General features: G+C 48.5%; 1 protein-coding gene across 4 annotated transcripts in view; it reads right to left on the reverse strand.

Moving 5' to 3' along the window:
• LOC146776170 (uncharacterized) overlaps positions 1-17012 on the reverse strand; it is a 160745-nt gene that overhangs the window by 43142 nt on the left and 100591 nt on the right. The window lies entirely within an intron of this gene.

Consider the following 17012-nt stretch of genomic DNA (forward strand, 5'->3'; position numbering starts at 1 on the left):
TCACTATGCATTTCCACCCCATGGTAGTGTGCTGCTCTCTGCACTAAGTGGTGAACCCCTAATGAGTCCTCTGGGGGAGACGGCCTGGATGGGTATAGGTCGTCCTGAGGCACATCCGGTATGTCAGGGTTTTGGTAGTCTTCCCATGGGTCTGGGGTCCCCGGTGGAGTGGGGTCCATGGGGGCGTCCGCCGGGTCATAATCTGGATCTGGGGACGGGGTCGGGGAATGCTGAGGCAAAGGTGGCGGAGACCTGGGAGGGGGAGGGGGTGGAGGAGGAGGAGGAGGTAGTTGGGAGGGCACTCTGAGAGGAGAAGTAGCAGAGTCCTTCCGCTTGGGCGGTGGAGGAGGAGCCGGTGTGTCGAGACGCCTTTTCTTGACAACTAAAGTTAATAGCCCAGTCTTTGGATCCTTAAATAAGAAACTCGAAGAACGAGGATTTTCCGTCGAGGCTGGAACCGTAGAAGTTCGAAGCCGGAGCACGAAGTATCACATCCGAGCCCGATGGCGGAAAAAAACAATCTGAGGATGGAGCCGAAGCCCATGCGCAGTACGGACCGAAGGAGGAGTCACCGAACTCGTGACTTCCAAAGACTGTCCAAAGAACAAAAACAAACTGCAAACATCCGGGCCCAACACCAGATGGCGATCTATGCTAAGTGTACAATCTGCAGCTCATATGCCTCGAACATGTTTCTTCAAACCTGGTGAAGAAATCGGACACTGTTTCATCTTTCTTCTGTTTGCATGCGGATAATTTATCCCAATTTACACGTATTGCGGGCATTAAAGTCTTCATATAGTTAATTATTCTACCAGGGAGTTCTGCTACCGCGGGCTCAGGCTTGGCACCACCAACCTGTCTATTGTCTGCATTAATGATATTAGCCCACGTGTCGCCTAATTCTGCAGCATGATCTGCATTACGAATCAATCCCCACAAAGGCTGTGGAACAACATTTCCGAACATCATATCTATGTCAGCTAGATTCATGACACATGATTCTGCAGTCTGTGATAACTCCTTATAGTATCCTGCAGGGTTCTTACGGGGGTCAGGCAATGTCTGCTTAAGCGCTAAAACTTCAGATCGTTTCCAGGGAACATGTACCCAAACACGCTGAAAATGAGCTGGCACAGCAGCAATACCATGTGCGCCATCAGCCGCAACAGCTTCCTTCCATACCGGAGGGACTTCTCTCATAGGGTACTGTCGCACCTTTTTACCTGAGGAGTCAAGCCCAAACAGTGACTGAAAAGGATCCTCAATCCTAAAAGATAGCAATGTCGCAACTGCTTTCCTAACATCGGGACCCACAATCGTACCTTTTCCAAATTCAAATCGCACTTGACACAACTCCTGCGGGTTTGAGTCTAAATCATTATCTTCCAATTCCTCACATAGGATTTCACACATTTTCTCAAAAACGTAACTCTGTTGTGGTGCTTCCCATTGATGAAAAACATTTACTATGGACTCTACATCATATCTAGAAGGATAAACAATCCATCCACGTGCCATTCGGTCCAGTTCTGCTTTCTCTCTAGAACCAGGCATGTGACTGCGTAACTGCTTACGTTGTGAACCAGGGGTCGCACTAGATGACTCAAAGAGGGGTGATATAAGACTAGTGACTGCACTAGCTATTCGTTGTCGTGCAGAAGGAGAAGTCGAGGCAAGAACCGGGGGAAAAACAGAGGGAAGAAAAACGGGTGTAGATACAGATACAGAAGTAGTAGTAGGTAGGGCACCAAGGGAGGCAGCTGATGTGTTAGGTAAAGTCGCAGGGAGCGCAGAAGAGATAGGTAGCAAAATCTGTGTCCCTTGGGAAGGCTGCGCTGCAGGGATAGGAGCCGGCTGAGGAGGAGCTGACGGCTGCGGGAAAGCTTGCGGTGCATTAGCTGGAGGCTGTACATTTAAGGGTTGTGGAGGTGCTGTAGCATTTTGCGCATACGGGGGTGGCGAACTTAGCAATAGCGACATTAGGGGGTCTTTCTCCTTTTCTTTTAATGCATCTTGCTGAAGGGGCGGCAAAACTGGGTAACATTTATCAATGACTAGTTTGCGTTGCCTGTGCAACTGCTCATTCATTTGGTCCTCTTCATTATCTTTAAACTGCAAAGCTGCTTGCATTATCGACATACCTATCTCTCTTTTATTTTTCTTTGCTAATTTAATTTCTTTTTGTTTGGCTTCCTTTCGCCATAGGCGGAAAGAATCAAACAATCGCCGGCCGGGCTTTCTTCTTGAATAATTTAACTTCTAGGTTATCTAGGATCTCTGTGTCGAAACTACCATATTGGGGCCATTTTAAAACACCATCCTTTCTGGTGTATCGGTTCCATACTTTATTATACGTAATGGGCCCACGCCATGTTTCACATAAAGCTCATAAGTTGGAGTTCCAATTGGAGGAACCGGACACAAATCCTCCAATCGGGAATCCCTTTTACAACCAAACAACAAAACAAATTTCCAAATATACTAGAACCAGGCATCTTCGCTCACTAGTCTAGTTTCAAACTTCAAACGATTATCGAATACGATAGTCTGGTGTATACACGAGTCCTCTGGCTTTCAGACCCACAGAAACACAGAGTCTTCTAGATGAAATCAAAGATCGTATTTATTGGCTGCAGACCAATTACAGGTATCCGAGAAGTACAACACGATGCATGTTCTAAGGAGACTGCTCCCTAACCAGTCAGTGTGTCTTGTTTTCGCCTGTCAGATTCCATCTGACAGCGGTGAGTTTTTGGATACCGAGGCGATAGCCTCATTACTCCACATTCATTTTTGAGTTTTTTAGTCGCTGTTTCGGTTGTCTTATTGATGTGACGCTTTGTCACAGTTGAGGTTGGATCACAAGGTCAGCGCTGTGAAAGGCCGCAGGTTGCGGTCAATATGGTTTGCGGAAGTGTCAGCAAGTTTAGTCGCAGAGTCTTGTATTCGTCTGCCAAATGTCTTCTGGCGGTGATGAGCTTTTGATGGCTGCCGCGGCGGTTGCCTTCTGACAGTGATGAGTTTTGGGTACCTGCCGGGGCGATTTGCCCTCAGGCAGTGATGGGTTTTTGGATGCTGTGTTGCCGTTTCCAGTCTTTACTTATATACACAAAATTACGCTTTGGGGCAACACCGCCCCTATTTTACAAGTGGCCATTCACATATTTTAGTTTCAAAGAAACAGCAGAGCCATAATGACAATCCCACATTTCAGTTCATTAAGCATACAGTCATTTTACCCAGCAAGGCTCAGAACCCTCATCAGATAACAGCGGACCCCAATAAAACAGGCACCTCCTGCTCGTAAAACAAGCCATAAAGTAGGAAACAGAGTCAGGTGTGAAATAGCTTAGTCAGAGATCGTGTGCGAACAAGGACTTTATGATGGGTCGAGCCCTGATGCTAATCACATTAGGCCGCAAGAAAGGGAACTGGCCGGACAGGATTGACCTCGGGCAGCAGAGTCAGTTTGCACAGGTCAGAGAGAAGTCACAGAAGGTGTACGTGTCCTTTAGGCCTAGGCATGGCCTTAGTGCGCACCCTATGTGAGGGCAACCACAAAATGGCTACTGTTCTAAAATGGAACCCAAGGGTTCAATATGTGGTATCGTATGGGGGGTGAATTCATCAGTGAAACATGACAAACACTCATGCATACCGCGTTACTCATTTGCGGTTTGCTGATACCAAAATTGGCATGGTGGGACCATGCCACCTACACGGTTCCGAATTTTACAGTACCACAGTGCAGAGTGCTTTTGAGCCTTCGGGCTCTCAATGGAGATCAATGGGAAATCTCCGGTTAGGAAAAAGACTGCAAGCTCGGGGACGAGGACTCTTCAGGTGCCACCACCACTTCGAGAGGTAAGTTGGGTACTTGGAGGATAGGTAGGTACACCAGGGTTGGACACAGGGGGCCGTGGGGCGCTGCGTGCAGGGGTGCCTTTAGGTGTCGGGAAATCTTACCCTCAGTTGATCGCGGTTGGGGGGGCACCTGGTTCTGAGGCTGCAGGCTTCTTCAGGAATGTCGAGGGAGGTCCTTGGGTGCCGGACTCGGGGTCAAAGTCACCGTGGGGTCGTCCTCGGGGTCTTTGTTCACTCCGGCACTGGCCAGGCTCGGCTGGTGCAGAGTGTGCTGGGTTTGCGGTTCCGGGCTGCTGCCAGGGGTTAGAGATAGGTTTCGAGTAGAGCCTCTACTCATGGGAGTCCCAGGGGCTTAGAGCCAAAAGGTAGCCAGGTCCTCCGGGGTTGGTGAGGTTGCTGGCCACGAGAGATGCCGCGCTGGAGCAGGAGCAGGTTCGAGGGTCGACATGCCGGTAGGGCTGGGGCCAAAGCAGTTGGTGTCTTCCTCTTTTTAGCAGCTGCAGGGCAGGTCTTTGTTCTTCTTGTAGTTTCGAATCTGGGGAAGGAAGGTTCCGGGTGCCCCTAAATACTAGATATAGGGGCATTACAGGTAGGTGAAGGGCAGGGGCCAATGGGTCCCTGTCCAGGGATGGGTACACCCCCTATCCTGCCTCTCTCCTGTGGGAGGGGGGCAGGAGCCTAGTCCTGATTGGGCAGGGCTTCCCATCTTCAAGATGGCGAGAGCCTGGAGATATGCTTCACCTCGCCTCCCCCACCTGAGGGGTGGGGTTGGCAGGCTGGCACAACCCCTGTCCTTATTTGAGGTTTCCGGCCAAGCTTCCCGCCAGAGTGGGGGGTTGCAGTGGCCTGGGGAAGCTCACAGAGGCGGAATGCCTTTGAAGCTTCCCCCTGCCCATCCTGGGGGAGGAGATTTAGCACCTCGCCCAGGATGTGCGTTGTTGCAGACCCAGGAGAGCAGGGGCTCTCCTACCCAGGGGTCCAGCAACATGTCTGCTGTGTGGAAGCCTAGGCAGTCTCAGAACAGACGTGGAATGTAGGTTTAGGTTTCAGGGGGCCTCTCTAAGATGCCCTCTGTGGTGCTTTGTACATTACATCACACACTGGCATCAGTGTGGATTTAATGTGCTGAGCAGTTTGATACCAAACTTATCAGTCTTCAGTGCTGCCATTATGGTGCTGTGGAGTTCGTGTTTGACAAGCTCCCAGCACCATATACGCTTAGCTGGCAGCACTACACTTACAGGACCCAGGAATGGACCTGGGTACTGTAGGGGCACAGGGCTCCTGCCTCTGTGTCCACACCACTGGCATAGGGCACCCAGCTAGAGGGGTGGCTGATGGATGCCAGGGCAGTGTAGGTTGTGGGCATGGCACACAGGGATGTGTGCCATGTCGACTCTGTTTGGTCTTGTATCCAGACACTCAGCCTGCAAGAGCAGTGTGTGTGTGTTAGGGTACAGGGCCTCTAAGGGTGGCACAATGAGTGCTGCAGCCCTTAGAGGCCTTCCCTGGTCACAAGGCCCTGGGTACCTAGGGTACCATTCACCAGGGGCTGACATGTGGCCAGGGTTTGCCAATTTGGTTTTTGGCTGTTAGGCAGTTTTTAGGGAAGGAACACAGGCCCTGGGCACCTGATTGGCAGGAGCCCAGGGCACAACAAGGAAAAGTGCATCAGCTATTAGGCAAAAAGGGGGGGGGTTACTGCAACAGAAACCAACTTTCTTACACAAAGCTCCTGGACTTTAGCTCCGGGCAAATGGGGAAACAAAGTAGCACCACAGGTGCACCCTCAGCGGCACTAGGGAGGCCGGGTGAAGGGTGCTGTTTCGACGTCGGGCGCCATGTTGTTTCCAATGGGGAACCCCCGGTTTGCAAGGGCACAGCAGGCTTGGGGACGAAGGCCTTCTGGGTGCAACTACCACTTCAAGAGGTAAGTTGGGAAGTTGAGGGTTGGTTAGGCACTGCCTGGTCACCCAAGGCCGTCGGGTGCAGGGGTGCCTTTTGGGGTCTGATCTTATCAGCTCCTGGTCGCAGTTGGGGGGACCTTCTGGATTTAGGCTGCAGGAGTCTGCCAGGGTTCGCCGGATCTTGGGTCAGGATCACCGGGGGACCCTCCTTGTGGCGTTTGCCCACTCAAGCTCAGGCTGTGGACAGCGGGTGAGGAGTGGTGCGGATTTGCGGTGTCCGGACGGAGCCACAGGTTGAAGATGAACAAATCGGGTGTTCACGGGAGACAAAGGCTTTGTGGTTGAAGGCAGGCAGTTCCTCCAGTGTTTGAGGTTGCTGGCTGCAGGACACACTGGGATTTCGCAGGAGCAGGTTTGAGGTGGAGACAGGCCGGTAGGGTTGGGGCCAAGTCAGTGGGCGTCTTCCTCTGGTTAGCTTCGGTACGGCTGTTCGGTCCTTCTTTTCTTGTTGCAGGTTCTTGTCTGAGGAAGCAAGGTTCTGGGGTGCCCCTAAATACTAGATTTAGGTGCCCCTAAATACTAGATTATGGGGCATTACTGGTAGGTAAGAGGTAGGGACTAATGGTTCCCTTCCCTGGGGTGGGTACACCCCCTATTATGAGCCTGTCCCTTGTTGGCCGAGTCCCCCCCATCAGCAAGATGGCGGGGAATGAGAGTAGTGTTTCACCTCGCCTCCCCTGGTACACCCCCTATTATGAGCCTGTCCCTTGTTGGCTGAGTCCCCCCCCATCTGCAAGATAGCGGGGAATGAGAGTAGTGTTTCACCTCGCCTCCCCCACCTGAGGAGTGGAGTTGGCAGAGATGGGCCTCCCTCTCTTCCTTACTTGGTTTTCCAGCCAGTTCTCCCGCCCAAAGTGGCGGTCAGAAGCAGTGGGGACTAGATGCTGAAAGCAGCAAGAGGCCTGGGGAAGCTCACAAAGGCGGCAAGCCTTTGAAGCTTCCCCTTCGTGAACCCTGCCCATCCTGGGCGAGGAGGCTTGGCACCTCGTCCCAGGATGTGCATTGTTTCAGGCCCCAGAGAACAACAAGCTCTCGACAAAGGGGTACAGAAACAAGTCTGGTGGTGGCAGCTGAAAGCAGCCATTCAGATTGGACACTAGTGGTTGGTTAGTTTTCAGGGGGCATCTCTAAGATGCCCTCTGTATGCAATTTTCATTACATCCCACAGTGGCATCAGTGTGGGTTTAATGTGCTGAGAAGTTCGATACCAAATTTCTCACTTTTCAGTGTCGCCATTAGGGTTCCTTGGAGTCCGTAATGACAAACTCCCAGCACCATATATGCTTAATGGCAGCACTGCATTTACAATGTCTAAGAATGGACTTGGGCACTGTAGGGGTACAGGGCTCATGCACCTGTACCCTCACCACTGGTTTAGTGCACCCAGCTAGAGGGGTGACTGACCTATGCCAGGGCAGTGGGTTGTAGACCTGGCACACAAGGATGTATGCCATGTCGACTTCACTTTGCAGGCTGCATGTTTAGGTGCAGAATAAAGCCAGTGTGTGTGTGTGTGTGAAGGTACAGCACCTCAAAGAGTGGCATAATAAGTGCTGTAGCCCTTAGAGGCCTTCTCTGGTCACAGTGCCCTGGGTACCTGTGGTATCATTTACCAGGGGCTGACCTGTGGCCAGATATGCCAATTGGGTTTAGGCTTCAATGCAGTTTTAGGGAAAGAACATAGGCCCTGGGTACCTGATTGACTGAGTGTGCCCCTGGGTCCCTGCTAAAGCACATCAGCAATCCAGCAAAAAGTGGGGGCAACCATGCAGAAAGAGGGCACTTTCTCACACCATTTATCTGTGGTGATAGATTGCCAAATGGGGCGGAATTGTAGGAGACATACCCAGACAGGTGTTAAATGTGAGAAAGTGACCTCTTCCTTGCATGGTATGCCCCCACTTTTTGCTGAATTGCTGGTGTACTATGACTGAGTGTGCCCTGGGCTCCTGCCAATCAGGTACCCAGGGCCGGTGTTCCTTCCCTAAAACTGCATTGAAGCCTAAACCCAATTGGCATCTCTGGCCACATGTCAGCCCCTGGTAAATGGTATACTGGGTACCCAGGGGCTTGTGACCAGAAAAGGCCCCTAAGGGCACTGTGATTGTGCCACCCTTAGAGGCTGTGTACATATATATATATATATATATATATATATACACATACACATATATACACATATACATACATACATACACATATATATACACGCACACACATACAAACACACCCACCCCTACACCCCCCCCCCCCCCTCTTTGCAGGCTGAGTGTCTGGGTGCAGAACAAAACAGAGGACATAGCACACATCTGTGTGCCATGCCCACAAACCACTGCCCTGGCATACATCAGTCACCCCTCTAGCTGGCTGCCCTATGCCAGTGGTGAGGGTACAGGTGCATGAGCCCTGTAACCCTACGGTGCCCAGGTCCATTCCTGGGCCCCTTAAGTGCAGTGCTGCCATTAAGATTATATGGTGCTGGGAGGTTGTCATTACGAACTTCCCAGCACCAGAATGGCTGCACTGAAGACTGGGAAGTTTGGTATCAAACTTCTCAGCACATGATGCCATTGTGGGATTTAATGTAAAATGCACGACAGAGGGCATCTTAGAGATGCCACCTGAAACTCGACCAACTCCCAGTGACCTGTCTGAGTGGCTGCGCAGGCTGCCACCACCAGACAGGTTTCTGGACCCCTGGGTAGAGAGCTTGCTGCTCTTGGGGGCCTGAAACAAAGCACATCCTGGGACGAGGTGCCAAGCATCCTCCCCCAGGATGGGCAGGGTTCACGACAGAGCAGCTTCAAAGGCATGCCGCCTTTGTGAGCTTCTCCAGACCATTTGCTGTACTCAGCAACTGGTCCCCATGGGTTCTACCCCCCACTTTGGGCTGTAGCCCGGCAGCAAAAACAAAGTGAGGAAGAGAGGTGTGCCCACCTCTGCCAACTCCAGCCCTAAGGTGGGGGAGGCGAGGTGAAGCACAACCTCGAGTCCCCACTATCTTGAGGATGGGTGGACCGAGCCAACCAGGGACAGGTTCCTGCCCCCCCCCCCACTAGAGTGTGGCAGAATATGGGGTGTACCCACCCCAGGGAAGGGACCCATTAGTCCCTGCCCTTTACCTACCTGTAACGACCCCTAAATTTAGTATTTAGGGGCACCCTGAACCTTCCTTCCTCAGATCTAGCAACCACAAGAAAAGGACGAGAAGCCGTGCAGATCTAAGAAGAGGACGACGCCCACTGACTTGGCCCCAGCCTTACAGCCCAGACGACCCTCGAACCTGCTCCTGCAAAATCCCGACATTTCCAGTGGCCAGCAACCTCAAAAACCCTGGAGGACCTGCCTGCATTTACTCTCCAAGCTGTTTCTCCCGTGAACACTGGACGTGTTTGAACTGCAGCTTCTGGTGCCAGCCAGAAACCGCAAAGCCAGCACACACTGCACCCTGCCGAGCCCGGCCTTTGTTTGAGTGAACAAACACCACGAGAGTTCTCTTCCCCCCCCCCCCCCGGCGATCCTGACCAGAGATCCGGCGACCCCCCACTAGCGCGACCAGAGCGGGTAAGAAAATCTGACTTCTAAAGGCACCCCTGCACCCCAACACCCCAACACCCCACGGCCTTGTGTGCCCAACCCAGTGGTGCCTAACCATCCCTCTACATCCCAACTTACCCCTCGAAGTGGTGGTCACTCCTGGAAGATCCTTGTCCCCGAGCTTGCAATGTTTTTGTCCTGGAGAATCTCCATTGAATTCAACAGGGCACCTGACCTCAAAACTGCACCCTGCAGCCTTAGCGCCGCTGTGGGTGTCCCTTTGGTGATAACTTGGTCCCCACCGTGCCCCCGAGCTTAACCCTAGGAGCTTTGCTCCCACAACCTTGTGGCCTGCTTGCCAGCAGCCACCAACCGGAGTCCCCCTATCCCCCATAGGATAACATTGGGCCTCAACCCTCTGCACCCGGCCGCTCAAGTGCCGCTGAAGGTGCAACAACCGTGCATCGCTGACCCGGGAAGATCCCGGAGTCTAACCCCAGAACCCTAACTCAAAAGACCGATTACTTACCTCGAAGCCGATAACCTCCTTTTCCTCATGGGATAACATTGACACTTTTTCTCTCAAAAAGTTTCTAAGAGTCGACTTTTGAAAACTGCAACTATTCCTTAAAAAACAGCCGATTAACCAAAACGCATTTTCTCAACTTTTTTCAGGAAATGTCCCAGTGCTGAATCCAGGATCCAGCACTGAGTAAGAAAAAGTAACGACAACCTAACATACCTGATAAGTGAATTTCCTCCCATAGGATAACATGGGTGATTCTATGTGAAAAGGTTTCTAAGTGTCAACTTTTGAAAACCAATAATATTCCTTAAAAATCATACCTTTAACCAAAACGCATTTACTCACCTGTTTTCAGGAAATGTCCCAGGGCTGAATCTAGGATCCACTCCTGTGGTTAGAAAAGTAATCTGAAGAGTAGCTCAATTTGTACCATACCTGCAATGTGTTGCAAACTGCTTTCTTAAACCTGTAATCAAAACCAGTACCAGTTCTACTGCAATTCTGAACTGTTTTCAAACAAGTCAATTACTTCTGCAAAGTATTTATATTCTTACCTGTATCAGGCTTGCTTGGTTCTAGAAGTAAAACAGTATATTTTTTTATACAAAACAATTGGCCTAGAGTTCAATTCTTGAGTGTGTGAGACCATTTGCTGAGTGTGTACATCAAATGCTTTACACGGTCCTCTGATACTGCCTTACTGCTCGACCAAGCTACCACTTTAGAGAGTAAGGTTCTATCTAACTCTAACCTCTACCAAACCTCTGGAGACTTTTGAACTCTATACACACTATACCTCACTTTGGTGCAGTATATATAGAGCCAGTTTCTTACATTAAATGATCGGGGGAAATGTAGGCAAGTCAATGCTTGTTGGGGAGGGGGAATTACATTGTGTGGAACCTATGCCTCGACCTTTGCTGTTGTCTCTGTATCCTCCTCTAAAGAAGCCCCTTGTAGAGTAAAATCGGCTGTTGTCTTTGTAGGCGGCGGCAGTATTGTCTGAGGACATTTTTTTCGACCATCCAAGGTAGAAGGAGCGACAAAATGAGCCCCGACCAGAGAGACTGCAGAGCTCCCATAGACTTTGCTATTTGTGTCTTTTTTCATTTTTTTCTAATGACTTATCTACTTCGGGCCCGTGAAGATGTTTATTGTCAAAATAAGTATTTAAAATAGACTGTTGTACTTTGGGTTTGAAACCAGTAATCCTCAACCATGCAGATCTCCTTAATAACATATTCGTATTGATCACTCTAACTGCGTGTCTGCAGCATCTAAAGCACATCTAATTGAGGAATTGCATAGGAGCTTCCCTTCCTAGCCCAAATCCTGAGCTTTTGCTTTGTGCTCATCTGGGAGGTGTTGTAGCAACTGCTCCATTTTGTCCCAGTGCGCACTATCATATCTGCTACTTTCAAAGATTGTGGGTATGCCTCATGACCCATCTATTGTACATCAATATTCAATTAATCTCACCAATATTCTTGGAACCACAATACTTTAGTGTGCTCTCATAGTGTCACAATACCCACCCACCAAGGTATACATCTACTAGGACTGGAACCAGCCTAGAGCAATATCCAACAAAAACACTGAAGCACACCAAATAATCGTAACTCATCCACAGTCAATGATCTGTGGTTCAACCAGTCAAAATTGAGTGTTCTTTAGAAGAATTGCACGACAATTGTCGAATCAGGTCCCTTTGCTTGATTTATTCCATTTCATAACACAAGGAAATCAGCAGCAGCTGACGTACGTTTTGCCCCCCTGGGCTTTCTCAAGGCTTTAAATTCAATTAACTGAGTTCAACTTTGTGTCTCAAGTTTATGAAGTGCAGTCACTTCTTGGGCGAGCAGTAAAAAGTTCCAGTCCAATGCATTTAGTCCAGAAAATGGGGTGAAGTGTAAGCCTGACTTGCAGTCAAGTCAATCTTTGTAGTAACCCACGATGTTCCCAATACAAAATGTGGAAAGCTTTTTTCTCTACCGAGGGCGTGCGCTCTTGATAAGTCCTCTTGGTTTGTGGAGCAATCCGTGTCCCTCGTAACCGGCAGCAGACATTTGGCTAGCAGGGCCTGGGTGTTGGCAATGCACCAATGATTTGCTGCTTAGGCGGCTACTCGTTTACTGGGGGCATCTAATAGTATTGACTCTTTGTCTGGAGGGGGGGGGGGGGGGAGTCTGTGAACTGGAGACATAGGGACATGGGCGGGGGGGGGGGGATTCCTGGAAGGATTATAACACGGATTCACCTAGAGATAACGACCCAGATTTTTACCCTGCAAAGGCTTTCCCTCCTGACAACTATGTAGGATATTTAGAATTACTTGCTAGAGCTGCAGAATATCATGGGGTACATTTACAGAAGAAATCTCTTGAGGAAGATTAGCAGGTGTCTGTTATAACCCACTTCAAAATGTATTCATTTAAATCTACCCTAGAAGGATGAAAAACTGGGTGGAATCACTGGGACTCTAGCCCGTGGCATCAGGTTACCCATAGATTACCCCCAAGAGATGCATTTATTCCACTGACCTGTCCTGCAGACTCGCTAAACGTGCTCTTTTGCAGTGTTACTGGTACACCCCAGGCTTCCCATGAATGTGTTTAATCCAAGCTCCTCCCTTGAGCACAAGGAGCCACAACACACTGGCGAGCAAAATACAGCCCAAGTGGGGACAGTTTCACAGAAGATCATCGTGGACATAACTAACCCGCGGCGAGGTACTAGCTTTGTCTTCAAAGACTTGCCACCATTTGGAGACACAGTTATTGTGGTCAAGGAGTAGGACCTTCTTATTAGGCCTAGGTTCGGCCAGAATGGTTGTAGCTTCCCGTGCTGAGAAAAGCTTGCCGGGTGCCATTATAGCATCGAAAAAAGAAAAAAAAAAAAAAAAGAGCTAGAAGAAGCCAATTCTCGCCCACCAACTTAAGGTTGGAGAGCCGCGTGTGAGAAAAACCCCTGCCACACAGCGTTTGGCGAAGTTTTGGCAGGGCTCCACGTTAAAAACTTAAAGTGGAGTGGATAAAACTACAAAAACTCTGCCGGCACAGATAATTCATCACCCACCCTTAATTAGGTCGTAATGATTTGCAGGAGTGTTTAGCCCCTGAGTGCAAGAGGCCACATACAGTGTCATTTATGCTCTGCAAAAGTAAGATAGTTCAATACAACAGAAACAAGATCAAAAGTCACAACATAGCATTAGCCAACAATTTTACTCAATTCCTGCACACGAGACACAGACCTGGAGCACCTACAAAGGGAGTACAATGAAGTGTGAAATCTCAGCACCCGACTGGGTTGTCCTTCCTGATGCAGCAATCAGGGACAAAGGACAGGCCTGATGTAGAAACTTTCACCTTGATATACAGAAAAGGCAGTCCTACCTCTCACCCCTGCCATCTACAAAACGTCAGAGCTCAAGAACATGAATATGCAACTTCAAAAGACCTCATATAAGTTTCAAAGGTAGCCTGGTCTCTCACTCCTCCCCCTCAGTGTCTGGGTCTCCATCCTAGAGCTATAGGAATGTAGACAAAAGACTGACACGGTCTGAAGATATTGTTACCCCGGTCTCTGCCATGCTAAACAAGGGCCATTCACATGGATCTCACCTCTCTTTGGTAATTAATACTGTGAAACAAACTTTACAGGGAAACATTAGAAGACATCTCTTCCAGTAGTAACAGAATCTTATTCCAATGTTTGCTTTATTTATCCTGTATATTCTGTAACGTTCCTTTCATCATGAGGTTACTGCTTTGATCAAGCGCAATTTACAGCTCTTGATACTTTCCTAAATAGACAACAGTCCAGTCAGTATGTTTATTTATTTGAGATTTATAATGCGCATGGCTGCCACAGCAACGAGGCGTCCCAGCGCAGCAAAAGAACCAGAAACAAGAACTAAAGCAGGTCACGGCAGCTAAATGGAAGCAAGGGGGAAGAGCCAGGTCTTCCAAGCCTTACGGAAGGTTAGAAATAGTTCTAGTGGATGTCGGAAGTGAATTCCACAGTTTGGCTGCCAAGTATCAAAACGAACAGCCCCCTGCCCTGGCCCTCCACACTAGAGGAGCGCAGACCAAAATTTGTTCATCAGATCGTAGTGGTAAGCTTTACTCCTGAGCTCATCAGCTGTCCATGCTAAAGTCATGGTCTTTCAATAGCCGAGAAGTTGAGACTGTTCCAATGATTCTAGGGCATATTAAAGGTACCTAAGATATCACTATCTCGCAATAAAATAATGTTTCTTTCTATAGCCTTGCAACCTTAGAGTGCATGTTCACTCAAAAATCTAGCCTGCTCCTAGAATCCCGCTAGAAAATGTGGACCATGACTTAAAACCTCTAAATGTGGCCTCTTTTTTTTTTTCTTAAACGGCGCTCTCCTCATCTACCAACCTCTGCATGCCTCCTCTGTCTCGGTACAGTCTACTCCAAGTTAGGTGCGTGTTTGACCTAATCTGTTATTATTTCTCTAAACTGCCCACACCTCATCTCAAAGGTCTGAATCGCTCCTTCTCTGAAAGCCATAACCTGCAATCTAACATTATCTAATGTCCCACAGCTATTCTACTAATCTCACCAATCATCTGCATGAACTCACACAAACAACGCCCACCCAACATACACACACAATGATCACACCCAACTACTACTAATTTAATCCTTCACAAATACATTGTAAATGAATGGGTTCCGGAGCAGCGTGCTGCCCATAGTAAAGCGCTTTTAAGCAAGCGCAATATAAAATCAATTACAGTACACTGGACCAGTCATGCTTGTTCACATGTATAAATATTGCTCTTGAAAGTGTTCAGAAAAAAGTTGAACTGAATCATGCACACAGACAGGCATTATTCCGGTTTATAGCCACTAAAAAATATCATCACTGAGACATTACTCATTTCTAATTACATTTTAGCTAATTAGACAGGAAGGCAGTTCTTTCCGCTGTCTTGTACCGAAACTCTGGAATAAGCTCCTGGTAAACAGGTATAGGTATCCAGGGAGGCGGGTGGACGCATGTGATTCTACAGCTCTACATGCCAAGAACAGATACATACTGGGTAAGTAGCATGTTCCGTTCGAGGCATGTGAGCTGTAGACCACATGCTGTGCATAGACTAAAAAGCCGGTATCTCCCAAAGCGGTGGCTAACCTGTAGCTGGTGCAGTGGTTTGAAATAGTGTACATAAAACTGCTTGACCCACACTAGCTTGCTGTCTTGCTAACACATCTACACAATAGTGTTTTGTGAATGTGTGAGGAGTAGACCATGTTGCACCTTTGCAGATATCATCTATGGGTAGGTTTCCTAAAAATGCCAAAGAAGCCCCTACTTTGCGAGTGGAGTGCGCTCTAGGGGGAATTGTTAAAGATCTTTTGGCTTTTGCATAGCATATTTGAATACACCTTGCAATGCATGATTTTGATATTGGATCGCCTTTATGTGGTGGAGCAAAAGCAACAAATAGCTGGGTTTTTTTGCGGAAAGGTTTTGTGCTTTCTATATATTAAAGAATTGCTCTATTCACATCTAAAGTGTGTAAAGCACGTTCTGCCACAGAATCTGGTTGAGGAAAGAACAGAGGCAACTCAACAGATTGGTTGATATGAAAAGCCGAAATAACCTTTGGTAGAAATTTAGGGTTGGCCCGAAGAACCACTTTGTTTTGATGTATTTGTAAGAATGGTTCTTCTATGGTTAGTGCCTGAAGCTCACCCACTCTCCTCAGAGATGTGATGGCTATGAGTAAAGCTACCTTCCAAGTAAGAAATTGTATTTCACATATATGCAATGGTTCAAAGGGTGGACCCATTAGCCTGGTGAGGACAATGTTGAGACTCCACACTGAAGCAGGTGGAAGCCTTGGAGGAATGATTCTCTTAAGTCCTTCCATAAATGCTTTGATGACAGGCACTCGAAAAAGAGACAGATGCGGTCTGTTCTGTAGGTATGCAGCTATTGCAGTAAGATGTAAGCGTATGGAAGAGTACGCTAAATTGGAACGCTGCAGATGTAAATAGCAAATGATTTTTTTAACTGAAGCATCCAGTGGCACTATTTTATTGTTATTACAATCTATCACCAATATCTTCCACTTTGCTGCTTAGCATGCTCTTGTGGTAGGACGTCTGGCCTCTTGTATAATGTTCATGCAGTCTGGCGGAAGATTAAGTTAGCCAAACAAAGATTTCAGGTGTCAGATCGCAAGGTTGAGATGGCTGGGATCTGGATGTCTCATCTGTCCATGGCTCTGAGTAAGCAGATTGGAAGTGAGGTGTAGTTTTTGTTGAGGAACTACTGAGAGCTCCAACTAGGTTATGAACCAGGGTTGTCGGGCCCATGTGGGAGCAACTAGGATTAACGGCAGGGGCGCCTGTCGGAGCTTCCGAGCCACTAATGGAATGAGTGGGAGAAGCGTAGGCAAATTTCCCTGACCAATTCATCCATAGCTCATTGCCCTTGGACAATGGGTGTGGATGTCTGAATGCAAAGTTTGGCCATTTCGCGTTTAGGTTTGTGATCTATGTCTGGGAATCCCCATAGTTGGAAGAATGGGAAGAGAACTTGAGGGTGGAGTTCCCATTCGTGGATCTGTTGTCTTTGACGACAGAGCAGATCTGCAATCTGATCGTTTACTCCTGGAAGGTGTTCTGCAAGGAGAAACATTCTGTGATGCATGGCCCATCTCCAGATGGTCTATGCTAGCTGTGATAGCTGGATAGCGTGTCCCCCCCGTTTTTGTATGTAGTACATTGCTGTCATGTCTGTACGGATCAGGACAGCTTTGCCTACTAGATGAACTTGAAACACTTTGAGCGCTAGAAAAATCACAAGCCGCTCTAGATGACTTATATGAAGCTGCTTTCGCTGCATGCTTCACATGCCCTGAATTGTATGCGTCTGGAGAGGAGCTCCCCAACCAGTGAGCGATGAGTCTGCTGTTAGCACTGTGTGTGGAACCGGGTCGATGAAGGGCCACCTTTTTGAAAGGTTGTGTATTCCACCACTGCAGATAACAATGGGTGAGGCCATCCACCAACACTAGATCTGTAAATAGACCCCGAGCCTGGTTCCACTGACGTGCTAAGTACTCCTGA

This window comes from Triturus cristatus, chromosome 12, assembly GCF_964204655.1.
Source record: "Triturus cristatus chromosome 12, aTriCri1.1, whole genome shotgun sequence".
NCBI classification, from domain to species: Eukaryota; Metazoa; Chordata; class Amphibia; order Caudata; family Salamandridae; genus Triturus; species Triturus cristatus.